The sequence below is a fragment of the Talpa occidentalis genome, unplaced genomic scaffold (assembly GCF_014898055.3).
Source record: "Talpa occidentalis isolate TD23 unplaced genomic scaffold, MPIMG_talOcc4v2.1 talOcc4.6, whole genome shotgun sequence".
In the NCBI taxonomy this organism is placed as follows: Eukaryota; Metazoa; Chordata; class Mammalia; order Eulipotyphla; family Talpidae; genus Talpa; species Talpa occidentalis.
Window position 1 is genome coordinate 32,037,447 of NW_023604972.1, and position 23,678 is coordinate 32,061,124.

The 23,678-nt window shown below is 42.2% G+C and overlaps 1 protein-coding gene across 1 annotated transcript in view; it reads right to left on the minus strand.

Moving 5' to 3' along the window:
• IGFBP7 (insulin like growth factor binding protein 7) overlaps positions 1-23,678 on the minus strand; it is a 76,960-nt gene that overhangs the window by 35,109 nt on the left and 18,173 nt on the right. The gene's annotated exons all lie outside the window — the stretch shown is intronic.

Here is a 23,678-nt window from a genome sequence, read left to right on the forward strand (position 1 = left end):
CTGGACTCGGTCAGCACCCTAACAGGACTGTCTACACAGCCTCCTTCCTGTTGTGGCAAATTTGACAGGAGGATAACATGGTATTTGGGAAGGTGGTTCCACACTAGCTTTGAAAACTTTGGTTTTCTTTAAAAGGACTTGACTTGAATAGCTTTTCTCTGAAGATTGGGAATCCTGGCTGGGAGAAGGGAGGTGGTTACAAGGAATGTCCCAGAATGGCCTGATTTTAGTAGAATCTCTGGATCAGAAGACTGGGATGGCCTTTCAGGTAGCTTCCAAAATAGTTACACAGTAACTGGCCAGGCTATGAATAAGCCCACATTAGACATTACCACCTCCAACTTCACTCACTGTCACTGATCATTGTGGAGAACTTCCTAAAGTACTTACCCATCTGTACCATCCTATAGGTTGACAAGAAGCCACGGTGACCCCTTTTGCATGGAAGTGAGGAATCTGGTGGGTGTGGGGGGAAGGACTTAGTAACTAGCCCAAGGCCCACAGCTCACAGTGGCCATGGGCTGTGGTGCTCTGAGCGCGTGAGTCTCTAAGCCACCTGCCCCACTATCCCCTTTGGAAAAAACATCTCTCACGCAGAACAAAACCATTTTATAGTTTCTACCCTTCCTGTCTTCTATCTGCTTCCGAAGGTGTTAAGTGAGTCATAATTGGCGCCTGAGTTCTATGTCTCATCCTGCAAGTTTGCAAGCAGCACAGGCACCACTCATCTTTCTTTCCTCATTGCATGAGACACTCTCTGGACTTTCTTCAAGGCTTATCGTCTCTCTAGCCAGAGCTCCACACTTCTTTTCCTTTACCTCTTGAAGTTGGAGGAAAGCTCTTCCTTTTTAGTGCCCGGGCTTTCGGTTCTAAACAACAGACTTCTTTTTAAACACCTTCTCAGCTTGCTTCTTTTAAGTCTTTCAATTAAAAGAATGAAGCTCCTAAGAGAAAAGTCACCAGCACCCAAGTACTGTCATGCTTCAGGAACTTAAATTGTTTTTCATTTGCTATAGTCTATGTTGAAACAATACAGCATTATCTACTTTGAAGTCACTCGGAGCCCTGGGGTAGAGGCATGTTTCATAGGAGAGAGAGAAACACTGGTTGGAGCTCAACAAGAAACTGTCAGATGGGGAAATCCATGCCCATTGGACCCTTGACTGATCACATTGCAAAGCCCAGTGCTTTGCTGAAGGGCATCTGACTTTAAAAATAAGGAATCCTATTATTCAGAGCCTTCTCTGCGCACCATAGCTTTGAAGGAATTGGATAGTTTGCAAATTCAAAATTGAGAATTAAAAGCCCACGAATAAGACTTGAATCCATTTATTCATGGTAAAATGAATATGGCTCTGAAAAGTCTCTCCTCATTAGGATCATTTCAGTATGATCTGTGATCTGGTTGGTGGCTGCCTAACCAACCTCTTGCTCACAAAGTACACCCACTTTCCTAAAATAAGCTCTGTCTTCAAAGGACTCAGGAGACACCAGAGAATAATACTAACTGAAGTTCTCTTTAAAGAATGTTTGGTTGTTTTCATCAGTGTTATTTTTATTTTGCCACATTTAGAGTACCTCATGCTATCCCCAAAATGCATTAAAGTTAATCCTGGTCCTGCAGAAGTGATCAAAGCTTGAGAATTAACAGAGGAATGTCCATTTCTCTGAGTGTGGGAGGTTTCCTAACTAATGAACTAGAACACTGTCAGATGTCTGGTTGCCAAGTAATATATTAAAGTGCTTTCCTAATGGGATTTCTGCAAGAGGGCCATAAAAAGCACACTAAGATTCAGTGAGGCAAAAACATTAAACAAACAAACAAAAAAAAACCCAAAACAAATGCCTTTAAGACAAAGAAGAGTTAGACACTTTTCAGGGCAGGAAGGACTGAGAGCAGGGTTTCTATGATTGGAGCAGACCAGATGGGTAAAGGAGAGTCCTGGAGCCCTCAGTGGCTTTCTCAGGCTTTTTATTTTATTTTATTTTATTTTATTTTATTTTATTTATTTTTTTTTAAAAAGATTTATTTATTTACTTATTTATTTATACAAGCACTGGGTACAGTCAGAAGCACGGGAGGGTGAGAGAATTCACCAGAGCCAGAGCGGGGAGCAGAGCAGGCAGAAGGACCGAGGTACACTGCTGAGGGGAGCAGCGGGCGGCAGGAGAGGTCTGCGCGCCATGTGGGACCCTCCTCCGGTGGCCGGGGAGCAGCCGGGGATTGAACCGGCACCACACAGGCTGCCGGCAGCTTCGCAATCCAGCGCTCAACCGCTGCGCCACCAGGGAGGCCCTTTTTTTTTTTTTTTTTTAAAGATTTATTTATTTATGCAAGAACTGGGGTACAGGCAGAGGCGCGGAGGTCTGAGAAAATTCATCAGAGACAGAGCAGGGTGCAGAACAGGCTGATGGACCAAAAGCACTGCTGAGGGGAACAGCGGGGAGACAGGAGAGGTCTGCTGTGCCATGTGGGTTTCTCCCTGGCTGGCCGGGAATCGAACCTGCTCTGCAGAGGCTGCGGACAGCTCCACAGCGCTGTGCTCAACCCGCTGCTCCACCAGGGAGGCCCTCTCCAGCTTTTATTGAGCTTTTGCATGTAGTGTAGCATATATGGCAGGCAGGAGTGCCAGGGGGCCAGAAGGCCTCCAAGACCCCAGCAAGTCTTCCATATGGGCTCTCTGGTGTTCTCCTTTCCTCGCCTGTTCTCTCTCCTACCTCTGCTTCTCTAAGAATGTATCAATACTGCAGCCATGGCCCACAGAAGTAAACAATACAACTTACAACAATGTAACAAAATGCATGTACCCACCATCAGGCATGCCATCCTAATGGCAGGAGGACAGAAAAGCCTGAAAATAGCTTACCCTACAACACTGTTCAAAGTGTGAGCTACAAAGTTAAGAAGAATTTGGGGGCCTCCCTGATGATGCAGGGGGTTAAGACCCAGCACTATGAAGCTATCAGCAGCCACTGCAGCACTAGTTCAAATCCCCACCAGGGAGGTATCCACGTGTTGCAGCAGACCTCTCCTGTCTCACCCACTGCTCCCCTCAGCAGTGTATTTCAGTGGATCTGCCTGTTCTGCTCCCCACTGTCTGGTGAATCCTCTCACCCCCTGCATCTATGGCCTGTACCCAGTTCTTGTATTCATAATCTTTTTTAAAAAAAGTTGAAAAGGATTTCACAAGTAGACAAAGCCCAATAATTTTACATCTGCCATAAAGGGTGGACATAAGGTAGAGCATTATAGGAATTAGGTCCTAAAAGAACCAGCTGGATACCTCAATAGTTGACTTAAATACCTCCCCATCTATGCATCTTTCTTCGTAGCAAGGCTCTATGATAAACATAGTTTAGTGGCAGGATGGCCACTGAGCAGGTTTTCTGATCCGGCAGATGGGTAAAGGAGTCCTGGAGCCCTCGGTGGCTTTCTCAGGCTTTTATTGAGCTTTACATGCATTGCAGCAACCAGGTAGAGGGCAGGCAGGGGTGCCGGGGGACCAGGAGGCCGGAAGGCCTCCAAGCCCCTGGCAAGTCTTCACTGTGAGCTTCTCTGGCTTCTTTCTCTGCTTCTCTCTCCTGCCTCTCTCTCCTGCTTCTCTCCTGCTTCTGCTTCTCTTGGTGACTATCTCTCTGTTCTCCTCCAATGGCCCACAGAAGTTATCACAAGGCAGTTTGCAACAATATAACAATTGCAGATGCCCCATCAGGCAGGGGAATCCTAATGGTGGGAGGGCAGAAAAGCCTGAAAAACCATTTACCCTACACAGAGCTACTAGTGTCCCTAAATTTAGGACTAATACTAAAAAAGTAACATCTCTTCATTTTTTAGAACTTCCTGTCTGAGAATTTAGGCACAGTCTATAAAAATCTTGAATCTCAAGCATCTCTTTGTTAGGACTAATGTAATCAGGAATTCCCGACTTGAAACCCAAACAATAGCCAATGACACAAAGCCTCTCCCTTCCATTACTCTGAAACCATTTTAGGAAGCTCTTTCTCGCCTCCCACTTGTCACTATGCCTTCATCATTTAACCACGGAGCCCACCATGTCATTAGGGACGCTAAGAGGCTAGAGGTCTTTGTCTCATTCATGTGAGTGTGGGGTTCTAGTGTGTTCTTCTCAGATTGTATCAGCCCTGCAGCCAGCCTTCTGTGTCTCTTACCTATGTGTCTCCTTCCACATCCCTCAAACCTCTGGTGAAGTCCAAAGCTGAGAAGCCAGCCAGCCTTTCTCCACATGTCTCTCTCCTGTCTCTTTGAGCTACTTCAACAGGTGGTTCAGCTCTGCCCCCAAGTTCCCAGTAGCTAGTCCAAGGTGGCTGGCTGCACATAAATGGGGCTAGGGGATGTGGTACTTCCCCCTTTTATGGAGATGCCTCTGTAATAGGCATGGTCCACTCTGTCTAAGAGGTTAAAATAGGACCACGGGCCTCCCTGGTGGCACAAGGGGTTAAGCACAGCACTGTGAAGCTATCCGTAGCCTCTGCAGCACAAGTTTGATCCCTGGCCTGGGAGCTACCCACATGGCACGACAAACCTCTCCTGTCTTACCTGCTGCTCCCCTTAGCAGTCAGTCTGCTTGTTCTGTTCTCCGCTCTGTCTCTGGTGAATCCTCTCAGATCCCACAACTCTGGCCTGTACCCAGTGCTAGGATGCATAAATAAATAAATCTTAAAAAAACAATAAAATGGGACCAACTCACTCAAGGATATGTGGGGTCTGGAAACCAACATAGAAGGTCATAAGGGTTTTTAACTTAAAAAAGAGAGGCCTGGGATGGGAATGAAACTGTTAAAAATTGTCTAACATCTGAATGGATGCCATGCTAGGGAATGAGAAGCCTTGATTTTAGTTACTCCCCAGAAAGCATTAAGATCAAAGATACAATACATATTTAAGGTCAAGATAACAGTGTTCCAAAGTGCTTGTCAACCATTAAAGATGTCTAAGATTAAACAGATTTCCTTAAAATGCAGCAGTATTTATATGAGGGGTGGCTTAGAGTATCAGGGATGAATTCTTCATTTTATTCATAATTTCAATCAAAATCATTTCAATGATAGATTGATTCCAAAGGAAATTCCTTTATTACTGAATTTTATCATTTCTTACATAGCTAACCTCACTAGCATTGAACAATGATTAATTCAAGATCAATAAAATTATTTTGCAAAATACAGTGTTCTGGATTTCTATGGAAAAGCAGAGTAGGCATGTATCCATGGATATTAAATATTTGCTTCCAGGAAATCACGGAACACAATAAATTAGTTCTCAGTTTGCAGACATTCTTGAAGGTAAGCACTTAAATTTAAAAAAAAAAAGTCTAGTAATTGACAGCACTCCAGGCACTACAAGACCTGTAAAAATGCTGGTATGGAGCCTTCAGTTGAATCCTGTACCAAAATTTCAGTCTTCAGAGATGTAATAAAAAAATGGAATGCAAAGAGGTAAGATAGTCTTGTGCTATTAGACATTTCTGTGTAATTGGACATAGTTGAGACAGACCTAGGTTCTAATCTAAGTGATCTTGGGTAAATTAACATTTTGAGCCTCAGTTTTCTCATCTGTAAAATGGGGTAGTAATAGTACTTGGGCCTCATGGGATGCTTGGCTGCATGCACATCCTGAGATGTGCGGCACACAGTGAGCACTCAATAAACAGACAGCTGTTGTTATTTACGATATCAAGGTAATTATTTTAAAATGTAATAGGATTTGTTTCCCTAGTTAAGAAGGAGGCTGGACTAAGTAGCTTTCATAGTTCCTCAACTACAATAGTCTATGGTCCTATTCCAAGTTACTCCTTCCCCTCATTTTACTTCAGCCCCTCTCCTGCCCACCACTTACCCATCAGTGGTCATTAACAAACAGCAACACCTATTCATTGACTGTTCATAGTGGGTATCCAGATGTGTAATTAATCCTCTCAACAACCCTGTTGTTGTGGGGCTGTTCCTATCTTACAGAGGAGGGAACTGAAGCACACAAAACTGAGTCCAAAGCAACAGTGCTCAAAAATGGTAGGGCTGGGATTCAAAACTAGGCAATTTGGTTCTAGAATCCAGCTCCTAACTACAGTTACTGTTTCATATTAATTATACATAACCTAAATTTTTGCCTCAAATATCAGTGGACCAGCATACAAAATACACTACTTGTTGCAGATGATGGAAAAGTAGTGAAAGGTCAAGCGTTTGCATTCAGTTTCCTCTTCTGAGTGTTTACTAGTTTTAAATTTGAGGATTTTCATTCTTAATTGTGGATTTCTCCCTCTCTCTCACCACAAAAACCCCTTACCCTTGATGGGCCAATGATAGAAATACGCATTTCACATTCACTTGTGGGTTTAGGGTTTTTAAAAAAGGGCTCTGTTCCATTCCTTTGATCTTTGCTTGTAGTGCAGACCAGGAGGGCTGGCTCACTACCATCGCCACTGTCCAGAGTACTGTCAGGCATTTCAGAAATGCACTTGGATGATTACTAGGAGATTTCTCCAATAATGGAGAGTTTCCAACAAAGCTGTTAGGACTTGAGAGGACTAGCTCCACCCTGACACTTGATGACCCAGGAACGGCCACATGGGCAGAGCTGGCCACTGCCCCTGGGGTCCCCAATTCCTCCTGGCTCCATTCTCTGTCACCTGCATGGTTGTTTATTTGTTGTTGCCCCAGATGTCCAGCACCCATGATTAATGTCTTCTATTTCGGGGGAGAAAAATGACCTTAAGGCCTATCAAGTGGTTGTCATTCATTCCATCTACAAGAGAAGCAAGAATCTACATGGCTCAATTCAGAGTATACTCTTTGCTGTCTTTGTGCTAAATACCATCACTTTTTCAAGCAAAGCATTACATTATCTTGTAATTTCCTTTTAATCTTGTGAGAAAAATGAAATTAAATTGCATTTTGTGTTGTTAAAATTCACATCCTGCTGTACTTCATGAGTAAAAGTCCCCCCCCCCCATCTTTCAACACTGCTGATGAGATGCAAATAGAACCATTTTAGTTTTCCAGTTGAACAGCCATGGGGGAGAAAAAAAGCAGTGCCTTGCTTATCTCAGTGTTACACATTAACATGGTCCTCCTTTGGCAGAGGTTCTTCAAGGTAAGCACACTTTAAAAAGTCAAATAATTGACAGAATAATTACCCTGGCACTCCAAGGTCAGTGCAAATGCTGGGATGCAGCCTTCAGTTGAATTCTGTACCAAAGCTTCAGTCTTCAGGAATGTAATAGAAAATGAAATGCAAAGGGAAAGAATTTCCCAATTTCTCCACTAAGATGTGATTTAAAAAAAAAAAAAAAATAGAGCTCAAGGGAAAGAAATCTAGCAAGTCAAATTCCATGTGAAATCTCCCCAGATAGACAATTCCTGTTCAGCAGTCGCTCCCCGGCTGTTATCTAACAGTGCTTTGCCCCATTTTTCTTATGCTACTGGTCTCATTCATGCTAATTGTTAATAGTAAAAATTACCATAGCCCTTACCACCATCATTAATTCAGCCTCCACCATCTACTGAGCTTATTATCTGCTGGGCACAGGGCAGGCTCTGGGGTGTATCAGCTCACTTAATCCTCGTAAGAATCCATTCCACAGAAGAGAATTCAGGAACTCTGAGAGGCTAAAAAATTTGCAGAGCAACCGAGTTTATCAGTAGCAGAGCCGGGATGCTTCACAATTTTCATCCTGACCATGATTCCCAGTTTTTGCATGAGGGGGTACTTTGATGGCCCTTTCCACCCCTACAGAGGCAAGCGGAGGACATGGCAGGAATGAATGAAGGAATGAATGACTGCATTAATGAAAGAACCAACAAGTGCGTCAAAGTGCTTTCTGAAGACTAGTTTTTGAAAATAAAATACTTTTAGTCAGATGGGGAAAGACAAACACCATATGATTTCAATTATGTGGGGACAATAAAGAAACAAAACTAACAAGCAAACACCACAAAGCGAAAACTCTTAGATTATAAGAACAAATGGTGGTTACCAGAAAGGAAGGGGGTGGACAAATTGGGTAAAAGGGTCAACTGTATGGTGAAGGATGGAGACTAGACTTTTGGTGAAAAACATAATGTAGTATATCCAGATGCTGGATAAGGCTGAAGCCTGTATAGTGTTGTAAACCAATGGTACTTCAATAAAAAAATAGAAATATAGTACTTTATCTCAGATAGAAAAGCAAAGAAGTATCTAAAACCAAGTACGGGAATATTTAGGATTTCAAAGTGAGTTGAATGTCCCCACCTACTTAAATTCCAAGGGAGAGGAATTGTTATCACTGCATTCTATTAATATTTGCATTGGTCCTGAGTGTTCCTGGCTAAAGGGGTAAGGGCTGAAATTAGTGAGAATGACATATTAAAAATGTATTGTTATTTCAGATACATAAAGGGTTTTTACTGAAGTTACTATCAAAATCTTTTCTTCTAAACTGACCTCCTCCACCCTGCCTTCTCCAACCACCTAATGTAGAGGGAGCTTGTTGAGTGACAATTATTGCTACTTTTTAATCACTTGTAATCAGGGAAATGCAAATCAAAACTACCATGAGATACCATCTTACACCAGTGAGAATGGCACATATTAAAAAAAAACTAGCAACAACAAATGTTGGCGAGGGTGTGGAGAAAAAGGAACTCTCCTACACTGCTGGTGGGAGTGCAAACTGGTCCAACCACTAAGGAGAGCTGTGTGGAGATTTCTTGACCTACTAAACATTGAGCTTCCATATGATCCAGCAATTCCACTCCTAGGTATTTACCCAAATGACACAGAAACATTAATTCCAAAGGGCACCTGCATCCCTATGTTTATAGCAGCACAATTTAAAATAGCTAAGCTATGGAAACAACCCAAATGCCCCAAAACAGATGACTGGATCAAGAAGATGTGGTACATATACACAATGGAGTATTACTCAGCAATCAAAATAGATAAATTCATGCAGTTTGCAGCAACATGGATGGAGCTAGAAGGGATCATGCTCAGCGAAATAAGCCAGAAAGAAAAAGAAAAATACCGGATGGTCTCACTCATAGCAGGAATTTAGAAAACTTAAATAAGGGACCAGGACAAAGACTAATTAATACAAAGTGAAAATCAAAATCAACAAGCAACTATAAACCAGAGACACACTACGGAGAGGGAGGCGGGGAGGGAAGGGAAGAGGAAGCACTAGAGTCAAAATAAGGGGGGGTGCAATTGTATAGGGAATATAACCAAAATGATAATGCATACATTGTGCAAAAATGAAAAGTCATGTAAGAATTATATGAAATAAAATATTAATTAAAAAAAATAAAAATCCACCGGGGGGGGGGGTGCTCCTTGATGGTCTAGGGGTTAAGTTTCAGTGCTGAAACCAACATGGCCTAATTTCGATCCCAGGCCAGGAAGCTGACCCACTTGGCGCAGCAGACCTCTCCTGTCTTGCCCACAGCTCCCCTCAGCAGTGTATTTCAGTAGAACCGCCTGTTCTGCTCCCTACTCTGTCTATGGTGAATCCTCTCACCCCCATGCACCTCTCGCCTATACCCCAGTTTTTCTACTAAAAAAAAAAAAAAGTTTTTTTAAAAAAAAATGAAATTCACCAGGGAGAACACCAATCTTATCCACATCCTATCCACTCACAAGGGTTCCGAAGCTATGAGGGGATCAAGCAAATAGGCAATGGGAAGGAAAGTGCTCTAAGACCCTACTAATAAGTACTATTAAAAAAATTGCTTTGGATCATAAAACTTTGCTGCTTTCCTTTCCTTGCTAAGGGAATACCTTTGTTGGCTGTTTGTTTTGAATCTTTCCTGCTGCCCTGGATTAAGGTTCCTGGAAGTCCTTGGGTGGCTGAGAATGCTGAGATGCCATCTGGTCCACCTCACCTTTCCTCCCCTCCAGAAGTCACACCCATTTCCTTAACAGAGCTTCCTTCTTTTGTCAGTATGGGAAGTGAGGATCCCAACTGGGGTACTTAAAGTGAGTCTTGAGTAGATACTTTTTGGAGCATTCCTGGCCTCAGGGTGAGAACCTGGGAGACTGACCTCAAACTCCAGTTTAATTTTGAATTTGCTTGGTAGGGTCTCCCCTGGTGGCTCAGGCGGTTGAGCACAGCGCTGTGAAGCTGTCCGCAGCCTCCGCAGTGCGGGTTCGATCCCAGCTGGCTGGGCAAGAAGCCCACATGGCATGGCAGACCTCTCCTGCCTCACCCACTGCTCCCCTCAGCAGTGTATTTCAGTCAGTCTACCTGTTCTGTTCCCGGCTCTGTCTCTGGTGAATTCTCTTACCCTCCCGCGCATCTGGCCTGTACCCCAGTTCTTGTATGTATGAATACATAAATCTTTAAAAAAATTTGCTCGGTAATCACTTTGGAATTACCCATTCTTCATAGACACATCTTGCTCCTATGACTGCACCTAGCTAAGGGGTCTGAGTATGAAAGTCTGACAGGTTATTAAAATGACTGCTGCTGACCAATGGAATCGAATAGAAAATCCAGAAATAAACCCACATATTTATGTACAACTAATCTTTGACAAAGATGCAAAGAATATGCAATGGAACAGGGACAGTTTGTTCAATAAATGGTGCTGGGAAGACTGGACTGCTACATGCAAAAAATGAAGCTAGACTACAACCTCACACCATGCACAAATATCAACTCAAAATGGATAAAAGACTTGGACATAAGACCTTAAACAGTACAATATATGGAAGAAAGTATAGGCAAAACACTATATGACATACATCTCAGTAACATCGTTAAAGACACATCCCCCAAAGCAAAGAAAGTCAAGGAAAAAGTGAATAGCTGGGACTACATCAAATTAAAAAACTTCTGTACAGCAAAGAGACATTAACCAAAACAAAGAGACACCCTACTGACTGGGAGAAATTTTTGCACACAATACTACTAATAAGGGCCTGATCACAAAGATCTACAAAGAGCTGATGCAACTCAACAAAAAAATAATCCAGTCATAGAATGGGCAGAAGAGCAAAAAAAGACACTTCTCCAAAGAGGAAATTGCAAATGGCCAACAGGTATATGAAAAAATACTCAGCATAACTTGTAATCAAAGAAATGCAAATCAAAACCACAAGGAGATACCACCTTACACCAGTGAGAATGGCACACATTAAAAAAAACAGGAAAAAACAAATGTTGGCGAGGATGTGGAGAAAAAGGAACTCTCCTGCACTGCTGGTGGGAGTGCAAACTGGTCCACCTACTATGGAAAGCTTTGTGGAGGTTCCTCACACTACTACAAATGGAGCTTCCATATGACCCAGCAATTTCACTCCTAGGTATCTACCCAAAGGACACAAAAACATTAATTCAAAAGGATACCTGTACCCCTATGTTTACTGCAGCACTGTTTATAATAGGTAAGCTATGGAAACAACTCAAATGCCCCAAAATAGATGACTGGATCAAGAAGATGTGGTTTATATACACAATGGAATACTATTCAGCAATCAAAAAAGATAAACTCATGCTGTTATAGGACAGGGAGAGGGGCAGCCCAAGCCCCGCAGACCTGCCTATTCTAAATGGGTTCTGCCATCCGCCGCATCAACACGAAACATATGAGACTTTAATGGGAAGGAACTTTAATTAGGAAACAATACAGGAAAGGCAAAGAATCTAGTTTCTAAATGAAGCACCCAAAGTTACCCGTCCCCTCGTGGGTAAAACTCCATCCATGTGGGATTGGTCCAGAACAAGGCCCCAAAGCCTGCCACAAGTCTAAAGCATCTTCCAGTGGGGACCCACGGAAAAGGGTCAGAAACAACCAGACAAGCCCGGAAGGAAAAGAGCAAAATCAACATCAAGATAAAAGCTGCCACTGTCACCTCCCCACGGGTCTCACCCACATCTGTGTCACCCAGTCCACGACCAAAAGACAAGCGCAGTTTCTTCACGTGTCTCTAGGCTCCATGCGCCTCCTCCAGGTCTCCTGGCTCCATCCTGCTTCCTTCCTTCCTCAGCTTCTCTTCCTTCTCTTCTGCAGCTTCTCCTCTTCCTGCTCAGCTCCACCCTCCCTTGGGTGGGGCAGGGAACCTCCCCCTTTCCTGGGGACCACCCTGTTACAATGCCATTTGCAGCAACATGGATGGAGTTGGAAGGGATCGTGCTCAGTGAAATAAGCCAGAAGGAAAAATAAAAATATCGCATGGTTTCACTTATAGGAGGAATGTAGGGGAACCAAAGAAGGGACCAGGAAAAAAATAATCATAATAAATTAAAGAACGAAAATAACAGGCAACTATTAATCAGAGACACTGCAGGGGAGGGAGAGGGAGAGCGATCAAAACAGGGGAGGGGAGGTGTTCTTACACGAGGAACTATGGTAATGGTGCACCGGTTAATTGGTGGTGGGAATTTTACGGGGACTACACCTGAGAGGAGAAAGCATGCATTGTACAAAAAGAATGATGTAAAATACATATAAAATAAAATTTTAAAAAACAAAAACAAAAAAAAGACAAAAAGAAAAAGAAAAATGATACAGCCATATTATAAAAAATAAATGTTGCTAAAATGTTTAAGAATTATGAAAGGAGGGCCTCCCCTGGTGGCGCAGGTGGTTGAGCGCTGCACTGTGGAGCTGTCCGCAGCCTCTGCAGCGTGGATTCGATCCCAGCCGGCCGGCGAGAATCCCACATGGTGCAGCAGACCTCTCTGTCTGGCCCACTGCTCCCCTCAGCAGTGTGTTTTGTCAGTCTGCCTGTTCTGTTCCCCACTCTGTCTCTGGTGGGTCCTCTCACCCTCCCACACATCTGGCCTGTACCCTGGTTCTTGTATAATAAATAAATAAATAAATAAATCTTAAAAAAAAGAAAAAAAAACCACACTGAATCTTTAAAAAAAAAATTATGAAAGGAGGAAGCTGATGTTTAGATTTATTCCCTTCTCCCCCCTCCCACTCACACCATAGACGGCATCGTTTCCCCTCAGAAAGGAAAACATTCCTGATTTCTGTTTAAATGTTTATCAGAAGTTGTCTGGACTTGCAGAGTCTCTGAAGTCACATTATTAGTCATATCCTTCTTGGCGTGTGGTGTGACCCTCCTGGCAGGCTAGGACAAATGTGTGGACCTTGTGGAGCAGCTATTTGGGTCTGGAAGCATCCACTATTACCCAGGGATTTCACTTAGCCCAGACATTAGGAGAAATTGAGCAAAGAACCTGAGCTTCCTCATGATGCCTGGGTTTCAGTGTTGGTCAGGTATGAAAAAAATTCTCTTGGTTCCTGGACCTGTGGGGCCTTGATTTCAAAACCAGGTCTCAGTCTGGAGTCTAGAACCGGAGAGGGAAAAGCAGAAATTCTACGTGCTCAAAACAAAATTAGGGGACATTCAGAGTTTTATTCTGACCCTGAAATATTCCCCCTTTGGAGTAAGAAGGTAGATAATTTTGGCTTTCTGGGCCTTTTATGGTTGCTTTGCAAGTAGCATGCATGCAATGGACCTTGAATTAATGGGTGAAAGAAAGGCATTGTATGTTGAATCAACTAAGTGATGTTGTTGTGTGACTGAGAGAGAAAGAGTTATGATTTAGGCAGTAGTGTGCTGGTTTCGATAAATGGGTTTTGGTACCAATTCTCAGCAAAGGCAAGTTACAGTCTACTTGGTCCTCAGTTTTTTTAATCTCTAAAATAGAATGGTTGAAACGATCATCTAAGGTGTTCTTTTGAGTTCAAGAATCATTTGAGTCTTTGTCTCTAATATCTGGAGTAGAGGAAATAGGCATAAGTTTCAGTACAAAGGATATTAGTCACAACAGGAAAGACTGCTGAGAATATACCCGAGTTTGCAAAGAATAGCCTGGAATTTTCCTTTCTAGACCAGTGTGGATCCCAAATTATGGTCTGGGAAATCTCCTTTGATGGTGTCTTTGGAGCTGTCTTGTTTGAAATATCTTACACTGGGAAGATATAAGGATGTGGACAGAGGATGGTTAATGGTAAATTGAAATATCATTTGATAATTATTCTAGATCCATGAGTTTATGCTTTAAATCTAATTAAAATTTTGGTAATTGAAAGAAGGAAAAGGAAATGCCACCACAATTTTAGCAGGTTTTAGCATGTTACAGTGGTGGGGGTGGTGATAACAATGCTATAAAGATAGAGTATTAAAACAACTGTATGTGTTAAAAAAATATAAAACTGAGAAACACATCGCTAGGTGATTTTGTTCTTGTGTGAACATAATGAGGTGTAATTACACAAACCTATAGCCTACCTCATACTTAGGCTGTAGAGTATAGCCTATTGGGATCACTATTTTTTTTTAAGATTTATTTATTTATGCATATAAGAACTGGGGTACAGGCCAGAGGTATGGGGGATGAGAGGATTCACCGGAGACAGAGTGGGCGGCAGAACAGGCAGATCCACTGAAACACACTGCTGAGGGGAGCAGATGGATAAGATAGGAGAGGTCTGCTGGGCCATGTGGGTCACCTCGATGGCCAGGAATCAAACTCACGCTGCAGTGGCTGGTGATAGCCTGATAGCCCTATCTGTAACCCCTGTGCCACCAGGGAGGCCCCAGGATCACTATTTTATATGCAGCCTGTCAATGATTGAAACATTATTGAGTGATGCAGATTGCCAAAGATGAGGGGGGGGATGGAGGATTGGAGGATAGAAGAAATGGGTGAAAGGGATCAAGAGGTAAAAACCTGCTGTTACAATAAGTCATTGGGATAGAACATACAGTATGAGGAATATAATTGGTAATACTATAGTAGATATTTGAAAGTTCTCATTACAAGAAAAAATTATCAACGTGTGATCGATGGATGTTTTCCAGACTTAGGGTGATCACTTCACAATACATACAAATATAAACTCATACTATACACCCGAAACTAATATAATGTTGGATTTCAACTATGTTTCAATTAGAATGTCTAATAAGATTATTACAAGTCTCATCATGTAATATTATTAAGCTATTATAAAAACTGTTGGAGTTGGAAGAAATCTTAGTCATCTTGTCCAACCTTCATACTAGATACAGTTCTTCTTTCCAGCAATATATGGTTCTCTGAATACTTTCAGAGACCCTCAAAGTTCCTAAATCAATTGTTGAATCACTGTTATAGTTATAAAGTTCTTTCTTAGATAAACCAAATCAGCTTTCCTGCAATTTTCACTACTGATGACAATTCCACCCTCCAAAACATCATGGAATAAGTTAAATTATTTTTCTATATGATGTAAAAAACTACATACTCATTATAATGGTTCAAATACACAGTATATGAAGAAGCAATAAATTATTTACTTTAAAGTCATGATAATCCTTCTCCACCCCATAAACTTAATGAGTTGATACATTTTTCATTTTATTTTTCATACCTATGACACTAGATATTGCCTTTTGTCAGGAAATAATAAATACAGCATATCTGGATCTTATTAGGTCAATGTGCTTAAGTCAAATTCATTGTTTTCAGATGCAGCAAAATCCATATCATGGATGTAACTTTTTAAGATCACTCAGGCTGTTTTAATTTTTTTTCTAAATATAAACTATGATATACTATTCTTATAATATGTTCTTATGTATTAGTGCTTTTGTACCTGTACTACAGAGTCCCAGAATTATGATTTCTTGGTCAAAGGGTACGAGGTGGTTTAATTTTAATAGATACTCCTAGAGTACTTTTAAAGGAGTTGTTAGGAAGTCTTGGACTGGATAATAGTGTATGTGGGTGCTCATTTCCTCACACACTTCCCAGCAGTGGGAGTTAGGAAATTTTAAAAATTAGGCCAACTGAAAGGGAAAGTATTGTATGTGACTTTTGTTCTAAGTACATTTTGGGACTACTTGTGAGGTTGAGCAACTCTCCACATGTTTGTTGGCCAGTTACAACTGCTCTTCATTTAATTCCTTGTAACTTCTGCTAATTTTCTATTGGGTTACTTATCCGTCTATGAGTTGTTTTTTTTTTTTTTTAATATATTTACTCTTTACCATATATTTACAATTTTTTTTCTCCTTTACAAAATTTATTTTATGCCCATCACACCAAACAGCATTTTAAGACTGACCTCTAGAACCTTAGTAAGAGAGTAAAGACAGAGCACTTACTTGTGAGAAACAAGATACATCATCATTTAGAGTCTTCACATATTGCACTTTTAATTTTCATAATTTGACAATGCAATCATGAAACAATGTGCAGACAACTAATCTCAAGAATTAAAGAACATGTTTAAGAAGACATTACTGTCCTAAATTGTTTACTAGGTAAAATTTTATAATCCTGCACTTTTACATTTTACACTTTGCTTTGCTTCCTTCTGCCAAGTTGCCAGCATCATTCAGGCCTTGCGGGGTAGCTAGTTTGTTTCAACCCACTTGTATTTTGGAATTTGAGGGGATAGTGTGTCAGCTTTTCAGTGGTAAAAGTTGTCCATGGAGTTTTGGTTTTAAAGCATCTTATGACTCTTATTTTTTAATATTTAAAAATTGTGGTAAAATACAAATTACATAAAATTTACCATTTTAACCATTTGAAGAGCAGAGTTTGATGCATTAAGTATATTCATGTTGTGCATCTGATCTCCAGAACTCTTTTCACAGAAGTGAAACTCTTCACCCACTAAAATCCTCCCTTTCCCTCTTCTTCCCTTACCCTCCCTGCTCCCTGGCGACCACCTTCTAGTGGCTCTGTGTCTTGAGGGAATTGGCTTCAGGAAACCAATGCTTTCTGCCTCTGCCACTGCCGAGGCCCAGTTATTAAACTGTACCTCCTGGAGCAGGGGAGCCTGCATCTCGCCCACCGGTGACGCACCTGCCACGAGAAAACACTCATATATTTAACCCATGGACTAGTCATTCTTAATTCTGTATTTTTTTGGCAGGGTGAAAGGATGCTTTCTTGTACTCATTAAAGTGATTGATGGTTAACATGAAAGTTGCCATCGTTACCAGGACTAATACCTTTCCAGGTCAATATTCAACAGGAGTTTCTAGATGGCAGAATACTGCCAACTCTTGATTACCCAACTAATGAAGGTCAGGAGAGGGACACACTACCTCAAGTGGATGCTGGTTTAAAGCATTTTACATTTTGCCATGTATGAATTTGTTGTGGCATATTTCCTTACTAATTATGCTTGGTTCAGGCTGGCATTAGAACATAAATAGTCCCTGGGTCCTACTTGCTGGTAGTGATTTGATGGGCAGGGCTGACCACATGTACATGGGTGGCCTATTAAAAAAGCAAACATTTGACACAGATGTACACAAGGTAGTTAACTAATTGGGCATCTTTGAGAGTTGTTGCTATAATAATCAGGGCTATCAAAGGGAATAAAATCTTGTATCATAAAGGGTTTTATAGTTACAAAAGGGCTTTCAAACCCATTACCTCATTTCTTTCCCATAATCTTAGCCCTAATCCTTTAATACAGGCCCTGCCAGCTCCATTTTACAACTAAAGAATTGAAAGGCCTGGGAGATTAAGCAATGAGCTACCAGTCACACCTTTTGTCAATATATAGTTAGGCTTCTGATTCTCCTTAGTATTTTTCTTTTACAACACCTGGAACAAAGAGGTGCAGCTCTGGGTCACTTCACTATCCCTGGCAGAAAGTAAGAGTGAGAAAAAGCAGGCTGAGTCCACCCATCTCCAGTACAGCAGACCCGCGAATCATTCAACGTAATTTCATCATGACACTAATGAGAAAAAAGAAACCCTTGCTGACAAAGAATCTCAGAAAATTAATCTCCTGCCACTCAGTGTCTGCCTCTGTTCTTGATCACAACTCCAGGCATCCTTGCAGAAAGAAGGAGAGTAAAGGGAAAAGTATATGATGTAGCATCTGGGGTCTGTGTCAGAAGCATGAACACTTCCACTACACTGTGAGCCCTGTGGCATGCCGGACCCCGGCTGGAGCCTCCCATGGAGTTAGCACTATCACCAACCCGGCAGAACAGGCAACATTGGCCCCACTTCATAGATGACAACAAACGAGGTTCAGAGAAGTTATGTAACTGTAGAGGCAGGAATGACCCGGAGCAGGTTTCCTGATCCAGCAGACCGGGTAAAGGAGGAGCCCTCGGGGGTTTTGCAGGTTTTTTATTTAGATTTACCAGGCATATGGCAGGCAGGGGTGCTGGGGGGCCGGGAGGCTGGCAGCCCTCCCAGTTCCCAGCAAATCCTCACCCTATCTGGGCTCTCTGGTGTTTTCTACGCTTCTGTTCTTCTCTCGGCTTCCGTTCGTTCTGGCTTCCTCTGGCGTCCCCGCACCACCGGCCTTATAAACTCAGTCTCTCAGCCCAGGTGTCCCCACTCCAGGTGCCCACCATCAGGCATGCATTCAGGACCACAGGGTTCCCTCATCTATCCTAATGGCAGGCGGGCAGTAAAGCCTGATACTTTTTACCTTACCCTACAGTAATTTACCCAAGATCTTGTAAGTGGGGGGAGTGGAGGATTTGAACACCATGCTCTCCTAAACTGTAATCTCTGTAATATGTATGGTTTAAATAAGCACAAAAAAATCACAATAATTAGAGTTCACTGAATTCAGATGTGAGGAAACATTGAAATTTATATAATTTATGAAAAGCAAAGTATGTTTGTTTTCTAAGCATTTTTACACCACTTATCTGCATACAAACATAAAAAAATCCTTTTCTTGTTTGAGTTAATTTCAAATCATCCCTCTCCACACATTAAAGCAAATCAGGCAGGAACTCTCAAATCTGTCAGCACTCATTTCTGCTAAGGAAAGTGTTATGTAGTAAGAGGTCATTTCTTTCAAAACTGAATGTGTGAAGAACTCTGGTGCTTTCCCCCTGAGTTTAGGGAATGACAGTCTGCAACAAAATTTTCATTTTTTGTCCAGTTACGGTCTGTTTTATTGTCTGATTTTCAAAAGTGATTGATTACCATTCAGTGAGTCTGATGGGGTCTTGTGATTCTAAAATGCCAAACTTCCAGTCATCTTTCAACTTTGTCTTCAGTAATTTTTTCAGGAATGTAAAACTAAAGAGAAACTGCTGCCCAGCTACGGCAGAGACAGGGCCTCGCTTTAATGTCATGGACAGGTTCTTGGAAACCATTACTGTAGGGTCAGGAATGGACACAGTGCAGGTTTTCTGATCCAGCAGACCGGGTAAAGAAGGAGTCCTAGAGAGTCCTCGGTGGCTTTTGCAGGTCTTTCATTTAGATTTACCAGGCACATGGCAGGCAGGGGTGCTGGGGGGCCGGGAGGCTGGCAGGTCTCCCAGCCCCCAGCAAATCCTCACTCTATCTGGGCTCTCTGGCCTTCTCTCTGCTTCTCTTCTTCTCTCGGCTTCCATTCGTTCTTGGCTTCTGCTGGCGTCCCCATGACGCCGCCCTTAAAGGCCCAGTGGTAGCCCAGGTGAATCCCACCTACCTATGCCCACACCCTACTCCAGGTGCCGCCATCAGGCATGCATTCAGGACCGCAAGGATCCATCATCTATCCTGACGGCGGGAGGGCAGAAAAGCCTGACATTTTTCCTTACCCTACAATGACTTTAAGTGAAATGATGTATAATGAACTCAGGTCCTCCAGTTACTGATTTCAGTGTCAGCAGAGGTTTCTTTTTTCTCATCAATGTCATGATGAAATTACGTTGAACAAAACAAAGTTATTTGAGGAGATACTGGAGATAGGAGGACTCAAGCTCCTTTTTCTCACTCTTTCTTTCTGCCAGGGATATGAAGTGACCCAGAGCTGCTCAATGGCATCAGGTGGGCATCTGCTTACAGGAGAGCTCTGTGAAGCTTTTGCTCACCTGACACCATGGAGCATATGACTGGCACTGTCCCAGCTTTCTTGTCCCTTTGAACTGCCTTGAACTAGGTCTCAGTGATAAGAGGTGCAGCAGCCTCCTTGCAACCATTCAACAGAAAGACAAAATCCAACAGGCAAAGCATGACAAAGTAGAAGTAGAAAGAACCCGGGTCTTGATGCACTGTGGAGCAGTTAAACCCACACCAGCAACTGTCTGTATCTGGACTCCTTGTTCTGCAAGCAAATACACCCCCCTTTGGGTTTATTAAACCAAAGCCAGGTTCTCTATTACTTGCAGCTGAACACAGGAATTACTGATTGATCAACTGCTGTCATTTTTGGCAACTGAATCTCTTTTTCCCCAAATCTAACAAGTCCCCTATTTATTGGAGGACCTAGTACGGAAAGGCACTTCACATCAGGGACAGCCTTCCACACCGAAAAGTACTTACAAACTAAAATGTAATACAATCTACACAAAAATTAAATTACATGACTGGTTCAGCAAAGTGCTGAGAAATGTTTTTTCACTTCTTTGCCTAAGATTTTCTTGAGTCTGAGATAAATGTCACGCTTCTGTGAGAAAAATACTATTTCCTGCCTTCTTTGGCAGCATCTGAAACTAGGTCTTCTAGTTCAATGCCCTCTTGGCTTTAAGGACTTCTCAGTGGGTCACAGTCTCATTCCACAGAGATGAAGCACATGCCCATGAGTGTGTGTGCACACACACAAAAGCAACAGTGAAATCTCCCCAGGACTCAATTTTATTCAAATTGATTGAAAAGTTAATTTTTTCTCCACAAAGTTCTTATGCTCTTCAGTGACTTATGCTCTTCACATGTTTCAGAAAACATGTGAAAGCAGTGACTTATCTGACTACTTTTTCTAACTTATTTCACACTTTATCAGAAAATTGGAAGACACATTGGTTATTTCATTCAGCAAACCTAACAGATCCAGGCAGTGGACACTTTGGGAACTGGACTACCTGTATCAGCTAAGTCGATCATGCATAATTAGGAATCATTTTATTATGCTACATTAGGCAATTGCCATGCCAAACTTGGAATTTAAGTGACTTTAATTTACTAAAACAACAGCCTTAGATTCTCTGGCGCGTTTTCTTCAAAAACACATACATGGTTTAGAGCCTCCCTCATGGTACAAGGGGTTAAGTCTCAGCACTATGAAGCTATCTGCAGCCGCTGCAGCACAGTTTGATCCCCAGCCAGGGAGTTACCCACACGGCGCAGCAGACCTCTCCTGTCTCACCCACTGCTCCCCTCAGCAGTGTATTTCAGTACATCTGCCTGTTTTTCTCCCCATTTTATTTTGGTGAATCCTTTCACCCCCTCATCCCCCACTTCTGGCCTGCACCCCAGCTCTTATAAGAATAAATAGAAAAATTTTTAAAAAGAAACAAACAAACAAACAAAAAACACCACATACATGGTTTAACAAGCACAGGCATTTCCACACATTGGAAATACTCAGAGTAACTGCAGACTCTGGTAATGTAGCATATTAATAATGCAGGAAATTGAATGAAGAAGACTGTTTGGGGAGAGCATCAAGGGAATGTGACCACACGTTGACCTTGAGCTAGATCCAGGTAACTGCAGGAACCTCACCCCATCCCCTTGGAATGTGTGTTTCCAGAAACTGCCCAAGGATAGCCTTGAGATGGTAAGGCAGTGTTGAGACTGTATGGACAGTACATGTGACTGCACCCAGTTAAGGCTTCTGTAAACTTTTAAGATTTGGTGGGGTGGTGGGCATGGGGAGGTGGGTGTAGAAATCTCAAGACAAGCTTTGTAAGTAAGTTCCCTTGTTTATTAACATTGCCACCTACCAATCTGCAGTGGTCTGCCTTTTCCTTCAATCTCTCCCAGCCCTTAGGGGAGGTCAGTTTCAGATTACACACAGGAAACTTCCAAGGAGTTTGTGACACAACAAAGATACACTTTTAGGAATGGAAACTAAACCTTGAAATTAAGAACTAGAATGAAGCATTTCTTATGTTGACCAGGCTCTGAGACTCAAAGTTAGCTTCCTGTGACTTTAAAAGTGGGCACACATAGGGCCTCCCTGGTGGCGCAGTGGTTGAGCGCTGGGTTGCCAAGCTGCTGGCAGCCTCTGCAGTGCCGGTTTGATCCCCATCCGGCGAGGGTCCCACATGGTGCGCAGACTTCTCCTGCCGCCCGCTGCTCCCCTCAGCAGTGTACTTCCGTCCTTCTGCCTGTTCTACTCTCCGCTCTGGCTCTGGTGGATTCTCCCACCCTCCCGCGCTTCTGACTGTACCCAGTGCTTGTATAAATAAATAAATAAATCTTTAAAAAAAAAGTGGGTACACATGTACACACCAGCTCACCCAAAATCCTTGCTCCAGCTATATTCCCATCAATTAAGGCTCTGGTTGGGCACTGGTACACACTGAATCTTGGTTGCCAAATTTATGTGGGGATAATACATACACCACAGGATTCTTGTGAAGATTAAAGAGGTGATATACATATGCACATACTGATGGGGGCAATGGAGGAAGGGAAGGCAGCACACTTAGTATAAGAATCTGCACTCATGTGTGCACATACACACACAGAGTACAGGCTGCATGCACACACTTATGGATAATGATCTGTCTTCTTTAAAATTTTCTTTAAACTGAGAATCCTGCCCCAATGAGGCCCGAAGGAGTGCCTGATAGTGACACCACTGGATGGTACTAGGGTCAAGGTGACCCAGAAGCTGATAGTAAGTTCTGGGGGCTAAACATATCGAATACCAGAATCATCAACTGTGATGAGCTGTTTGCTTATGACTGTCTTTGTTGAGCTCATTATAAAAATACCAGCTTGAGATGAGAGGGCAGTATGACTTCTTCAGCGTGTTATACCACTATTCCCAGATCTCTGGCCAGTTATTGAAATAAAAGCGCTTATGTATTTAATTCCTCTCTCTGCTTGTTGGCTTTTTGGTAGAGACAGGCAGCCGAATCTGGCATTTTCTAAAACAGTATGGGAGAATCTTCTAAGATGTTCTTGTTATGTTGATTTAAGGTGTTGTTAGTATTCCTATCTCCCAGTCAAGTATGGGAAGAATTCTGCCAAAACAATCACATGCAGCTTCTCCATTTTATAAATATAGCCAGCCTTGTTTAATTACTGGGTTAGTGGAAACAACTTCCTTACAAAGGACTGTTGTTGCTGAATGTGCTGCAGATTAAAGGATTTGAGGAAAAGAGAAACAGGCTTTGCCAATCTCTTCAAGGACCCAAGGAGAGCTTCAAGGACACTGGCAGTAAAATGCTTTAAGTAGATTCTTTTCCTATTTCAGTACGTGGGGGGGGCCAGAGGCTGTCACTGAGCAGTGGCGAGTAACAGCGCATCTCCGAGCCTGAGATGAAGCATGTGGTGGTGCTATGGTCTCTGTATATGCATGGGGCTTTCAAGAAGATGGGGAGAATCAATTATATGTGTATTTGACTAAAGTCAAATAACATTATACAGGCCATTTTTTCCTTTTATGAAAAATTACTGAAGCTAAAACTTCCAATTCCACAAAGTTTTTACTGGAGACATCTCATGCAGGTAACTATCACAAATATAGACATTTTCCAGCTACTCTAGTAAGAGGTACAGGCTTTTCTAAGAGCCCCAATTTGATGATGAACAAAGGCATATTCCTTCCATCTCCCTATTATTTTCAAATATTTGTCAATAAAATTTAAGAAACAAAGAAATGTTTGATTAGCCAAATTAGACATTAGCAAAGGAAAAGCATTGTAGCAAACAGACTTTCTGCTCTTGTTGGAAGAGTTCCAGAAGGTTTGAATTAGAAATCCTGGTGCCCAACCAGCTTGTATGCAAAGTAGATGACTG